We start from the raw sequence: 6,640 nt of genomic DNA on the forward strand, positions 1-6,640 counted from the left end.
ACTAAGCAGACCCTAATGGAAAACCCTGTTTCCCCACTTCCTGTGGACTCCCTCTTTCCTCCCCTTCTAACACATCTCCATCTATAGTGGCTACTTTTATTGTGCTAGTAATAAATAAAACTCAGGAGTCAGCTATTAGGGTATAAACCGGATAGATTCACAGAGCAATGGAGAACCGATCAGTTGACTCTCCCCTCCACCCTGCCAGATCAAAAAGCCCATGAATCTTCCCAAGCCCTTTCTTATTCTTCCCTGTGTCTCTCTATTTTCATCTGGGTCTGCCAAAAACATCCATTTTTTAATACCATAAAGGTTAGGTATCAAGTAAGGGACTAGGGTCGGGGGATGGATGTCCCTAGGAAGAGAAAATAAAACAGCTAGCTATGGATAGATGAGGTGTATGAGGGGGCCCGGAATGAGAGGATCAAATAGGGGAACAGAGAGGAAAGAGAGGGAATATAAAAAAGGACAGCTAAAACTAGGGCCATTTGAGGGGCATATGGAAACCTACTACAATAGAAGCTTCATAAACTATATACATATATGAAGGGGATCTAAACGAAATCACAAAATAACAAGGGAGACAAGCCTCTATTGGATATCTCTTGTTACAAAATGAAGCTTCTAGTGCAAGGAATGGGTTACACCTAATTGAGTTTATAGCTCTAACTTTCTAAGAAACCAGGGAGGGGCTGGAGAGATGGCTCAGCAGTTAAGAGCACTGCCTGCTCTTCCAGAGGTCCTGAGTTCAATTCCCAGCAACCACATGGTGGCTCACGACCATCTGTAATGAGATTTTGTGCCCTCTTCTGGCCTGCATGCATACATGCAAGCCAAACACTCTACACATAATAAATAAATATTAAAAAAAAAAAACAGGGAGAAGCCAAGGCTACACTGAGAAACCCTGTCTTAAAAAAAAAAAACAAAAAAGAAGGAAGGAAGGAAGGAAGGAAGGAAGGAAGAAAGGAAGGAAGGAAGGAAGGGAAGGAAGGAGAGAAATTCTTGACTGGAGAGATGGACTCAGTGGTTAAGAGCACTCACTGCTCTTCCAGAGAACGCAAGTTCAGTTACCAACACTCACATCTGCCTAGGCAGTCCACAGCCTCTAACTCTAGTTTCAGTATCTAACACTTCTGGTCTCCTTGGACACCAGCTCTCAGGCTCACAAACCCACACATAGGCACATAATTTAGAATAAACATGACTAGGAGACAAGGAGAATTCTGGGAAAGGTGGGCAGAGAGAAGCCATGTCTCCATCAAAGGAGAAACAGGTCCAGGCATTCTCTGGTAAGCTAAGACCACGTGGAAATACATGGATTAATAGAAATTAGTTAATAATTAAGACAGAACTAGCCAATAAGAAGCCCTAGTCATCAGCCAAGTTTTATAATTAATATAGCGTCTGTGTGTTTATTTGTGCCTGAGAAGGGCAGCAGGACCTGAAGGGACAAGAAAACTCCAGCAACATAAACACTATTAAAAAACAGAGATATTTCAAGCTGGTCCATGCCTTTAATCCCAGCACTCAGGAAATGTAGGTAAGCAGTCTCTATGAGTTTGAGAACAGCCTGGTCTACATAGTAAGTTCCAGACCAGCTGAGGCTACATAGTGGGACCTTGTTTCAAAAAAAAAAAAAAGAAAGAAAAATTCAGGGGCTGGAGAGGTGAATTAGAGGTTAAGAGTGCCGACTGCTCTTCCAGAGGTACTGAATTCAATTCCCAGCAACCGCATGGTGGCTCACAACCATCCATTATGAGATCTGGTACCCTTTTCTGGTGTGCAGATATACATGGAAGCAGAATGTTGTATGCAGAATAAATAAATAAATAAATAAAAATCTTTAAGCTGGGGGCTGGAGAGATGGCTCAGCGGTTAAGAGCACTGACTGTTCTTCCAAAGGTCCTGAGTTCAATTCCCAGCAACCACATGGTGGCTCACAACCACCTTGAATGAGATCCGGTGCCCTTTGCTGGCATGCAGGCAGAAGACTGTATAGACTGTATTCATAATAAATAAATAAAATCTTGAAAAAAAATTTAAAAAAATCTTTAAGCCGGGCTTTGGTGGCACACACCTTTAATCCCAGCACTCAGGAGGCAGAGACAGGCGTATCTCTGTGAGTTCCAGGCCAGCCTGGTCTCCAGAGTGAGTGCCAGGAGAGGCTCCAAAGCTACACAGAGAAACCCAGTCTCGAAAAACCAAATAATAATAATAATAATAATAATAATAATAATAATAATAATGTAATGATACCCCTCAGAGCCTTGGGAGTGGGGGACCAAATCAGAAGATGTAAAGAAACTATAAAATCAGAAGGAAAAAAAAAGATCAAGGGGTTGAAATTTTAGCTCAGTGAGTTTGAGGCCAACATGGTCAAGGCAAGTTCCAGGACAGCTAGGGCTGTTATACAGGGGGGGGGGGGGGAGGAAAAAAATAAAAGATCAAGACAGAAATTCAAAAAAAATCAATGAAACAAGGATTTGGTTCTTTAAAAAGATAAATCTCAACAAATTCATACTTAGAGAGAGAGAGAGAGAGAGAGAGAGAGAGAGAGAGAGAGAGGACCCACATTAATAAAATTAGAGATGAAAAGGAATCCATCCCAATAGATAAAAGTGAAATTCAGAAAATCCATAGGCCTTCGGCTGGAAGATGGCTCTGCAGGTAAAGACACTTGCTTACAACCGACCACCTGAGTTCACAGTGGGAGTTGAGAACAGCTAAGAGTTGTCATCTCCACACACATGCCATGGCATTCTTGTGCCCCACCCATGGAATAAGTACACATGATGGCTATTCTTGATTTCAACTTGACTACATCTGTAATTAACTAAAACTCAAAAGGCTGGGGGATTTTTTTTTCTTAATTAAATTATTTGAAGTAGGAAGACCCACTTTAAACCCAGATCTTTTGAGGCGGGAAGATCCAACTTTAATCTGGGCCACACCTTCCAGTGGCAGTCTATATGAAGGACATGGAAGAAGGGAACTTTTTTTAAGATTTTATTTATTTATTATGTATAAAACATTCTGCTTCCATGTATATCTGCACACCAGATCTCATAGCAGATGGTTGTGAGCCATTATGTGGTTGCTGGGAATTGAATTCAGGACCTCTGGAAGAGCAGTAGGTGCTCTTAACTTCTGAGCCATCTCTCCAGCCCAAGAAGGGAGCCTTTGCTGTTTTCCTACTTGCCCTTAATCTCACTACAAAGCCCATTCCTTCACTGGCTTTAGAACCTACTTCTTCAGGATTCCAGTGTTTACTGAAGACCAGCTGAGACATCCAGCCGCAAAGGTTAAACACCTACTGGATTCTTGGGCTTCCTGTTGGTAGACAGCCATCGTTGGACTAGCAAGACCATAGCTTGTAAGCCACTCTAATAAAGCTCATATATACACATATATTCATTCTATAAGTTCTGTTCCACTAGAGAACCCTAACTAATAAATAAGTATAAAAAATTTTAAAAAGCCATTAGGTCTTCCACTAAATTGGAAAATCTAAAAGAAATGGATGAATGCCTAGATACATAGAACCAAGATGATTTTTTAAAAATTAAAGAGATCTGTGAGAGGTGATGAGGAATAGGAGAGATGTCTCAGTGGTGAAAAGTACATCCTGGTCTTGAGGACCCCGAGTTCAGTTCCCAGACAAATCCTGCAGTTCACATCATTCCAGCTCAAGGGGATCCAATGCCCTCTTCTGGCTTGAGAGGGACCTGCACTCACGTTCGTATACTCACAACATACATGTACATGCAATTAAAAATAAAGTCTTTGGGCTGGGCGTTGGTGGCGCAGCCTTTAATCCCAGAACTTAGGAGGCAGAGGCAGGAGGATCTCTGTGAGTTCGAGACCAACCTGGTCTAAAAGACAGCCTCCAAAGCCACAGAGAATCCCTATCTCGGAAAGACCCCAACAAATAAATAAATAAATAAATAAAGTATTTGAGAAGAAAAGGACCAGTGGTACTTTTGCAGCAATTAAAAATCTCCCGATTAAAAAAAAAAGAAAAAAAGTCCCAGTCCAAATGAATTCACTGATGAGTTTTACCAGACCTTCAAATAAAAGCTAAAACTAATGCTTCTCAAATTATTCCACAACATAAGAAAAGCAGGAACACTATGAAACTTTTTTCACAAAGCTAGATACTAAAAACAGATAAAAGGCACGGGGCTGGGGAGGGGCGGGGGCACAAAGATCGACTTCCCTAATGAGCAGAGACACAAAAATTCTCAACAAAATGGTTGCAGACAAAATTCAAAAGTACATAAAAAGGTCCTCCCCGCCCTAACTCAATGCTGCTATGGTTCCAGTGTGTCCATTGGTGTCACTGGAATCCTGTCGCCTTCCCTACCTTGCTGTGCGCACTGCTCTAGAAGGATCTGCATGCACCACGTGCACCCACACCTAAACAGCTGCCTACCACCCTCCCAGGGTGGGACAGAAGTCCTTCACCTTCACCTCCCCAACTCGGATGTTCCTCAATGGTATCAACGTCCTGGCATCCCAGGGTCCCACTCTGCAGGTTCTGCGGCCCGTCGGGCTGGTAGCCGAAGGTGGCGCCACCACTAAGTCCTTTGTGAACTATTAGCCTGAGCGTGAACTGCTGGTGCAGTCACTGGCCGAAGAAGCTGGGGCAGCCTGGGCCAACCTGAAGAAGGTGCGGTCGGAGCTGTCCAGCACCACGGAGGAGTGGTGTGGCTGAGATCCACATTTGAAGACAACGAAGTCTTGGTGACTGCCTTGGAGTAGGTGCCGCGCGCCTGTCGCCCACAGGGAAACTGAGGCTGCCCTATGGAAGCTGCTCTTCTTGGGCTAGACAGGCCGTTGCCTACTGAAGCCGCCACCAGGAGGCAGCAGTTCTAAAACTTCTGGTTTGAGACCCTGAGGCTTCTCCAACCAGTTTGTCTTTCCAAGTTGCACGTAGCCTATCTCCAAATCCCCATCTCGGCACCCCAATTTCCCACACCCCATAAGCTCATTCTGGGCCCTTCACCCAAGCTCTTCACATCCAGAGAGGCGGCCCCTGCAAACCTGACATCCATGCCTCAGTTGCCTGATCATCCTGCTCCAGCCTGCCTCCTTAAACACCAAGAACAGAAAGGCAAAACAATGAAACCACACATAAAACAAACAACCCAATCAAAAATGAGCTATGGAACTGTTTCTATTGCTGTGGAGAGATATCATGACCACTGCAACTATTATAAAGGAAAACACTTGATTGGGGCTAGCTTACAGTTCAGAGGTTTAGTCCACTGTATGTATGTATGTATCTATCTATCTATCTATAGGAAGGAAGGAAGCCTGGTGGCATACAAGCAGCCATGGCACTGGAGAAGGAACTGAGAGTTCTACATCTGGATGGAAGGCAGCAGGAAGAGCCAGTGAGGCACTGAGCCTGCCTGAGCATCTGAAACCTCAAAGCCCACCCCAAGTGATGCACTTCCTCCAACACTTACTCCAACAAAGCCACACCTCCTAATAGTGCCCTATGAATGTATGGCTGGGGAGCACACTTTCATTCAAACCACCACAAGAGCTAAGCAAAGTTCCCAGAAGGAAAAATACAAATGGCTAATAACATTGTTATTGGGCCTCAGAAAAAACGTAAATTAAAACTACATTGAGAGCTTGTAGGTGGTGCCGCAGTTAAAAACACTTACTGCTTCTGCAGAGGACACGAGTTTAATTCCCAGCTCCCACATCAGCTGGCATGCAACTTCTAACAACTCCAGAGCCAGAGGATCTAACACCTCTGGTCTCCTCAGGCACCAGCACTCATGTGCACTTATCCACATACTGATAGACAGGCATACACAAAATTAAAAACAAAATAAATCTTTTAAAAATATATCAAGTGCAGTGTGAGTTCCTGGTCTACATAGTGAATTCCTTGTCAGCTAGGGCTTTATGATGAGTCTCTGCCATGGATGATAGATAGATAGATAGATACATACATACATACATACATACATACATACATACATACTAGAGACATGGGGCAACATTTGGGTGTTCGCTGTTTTTCTAGAGGACCTGAGTTTTTCAGCTCCCAGTACCTGCTAGGTAACTCACAGCCACATGAAACTCCAGCTCCAAGGGATCTTGCAGGGGTCTCTGCCACCTTAACAGGCTACAAAGAGACAAGTCACAGAAGGCAAGAATGCAGTTCAGCTCAGCACAGCTGGATATCCAGTGCTGGTTCAAACTTCAGGAGTCTGACCCCAAGTGATCTGTTTTAGGCATAGTTAGTCACAGCACAGACTGGTGAAAATTATTCTGATGATAACCGATTCAATCCCACATGCACAACAAAGTATGTATAGAACCTCCTGAGGAACAGAGTAAGCTGAGTACAGATCCAATGTGACCACATCAAAACTCTTTGTCAAGTCCATAAAGAGAAAAATCTGCAGGTTGACTGTGGAAAACAAATTCATGAAGATCTGGGGGAGGATCTGGTGCTGGAAACATCTCTAGCCACACAGTCACCAGGTCACCAGGCTAGTAAGCTCTCCTGCTCCCAGCCTTCTGGGTGGACAACAGGTATTTCATTCTTTCCCCTGAAGGAACAACTCTGTATACTCAACACTCCATGTTCTCCTAGTGCTTATCTGTGAACACA

This window comes from Cricetulus griseus, chromosome 4 (assembly GCF_003668045.3).
Source record: "Cricetulus griseus strain 17A/GY chromosome 4, alternate assembly CriGri-PICRH-1.0, whole genome shotgun sequence".
Classification (NCBI taxonomy): domain Eukaryota; kingdom Metazoa; phylum Chordata; class Mammalia; order Rodentia; family Cricetidae; genus Cricetulus; species Cricetulus griseus.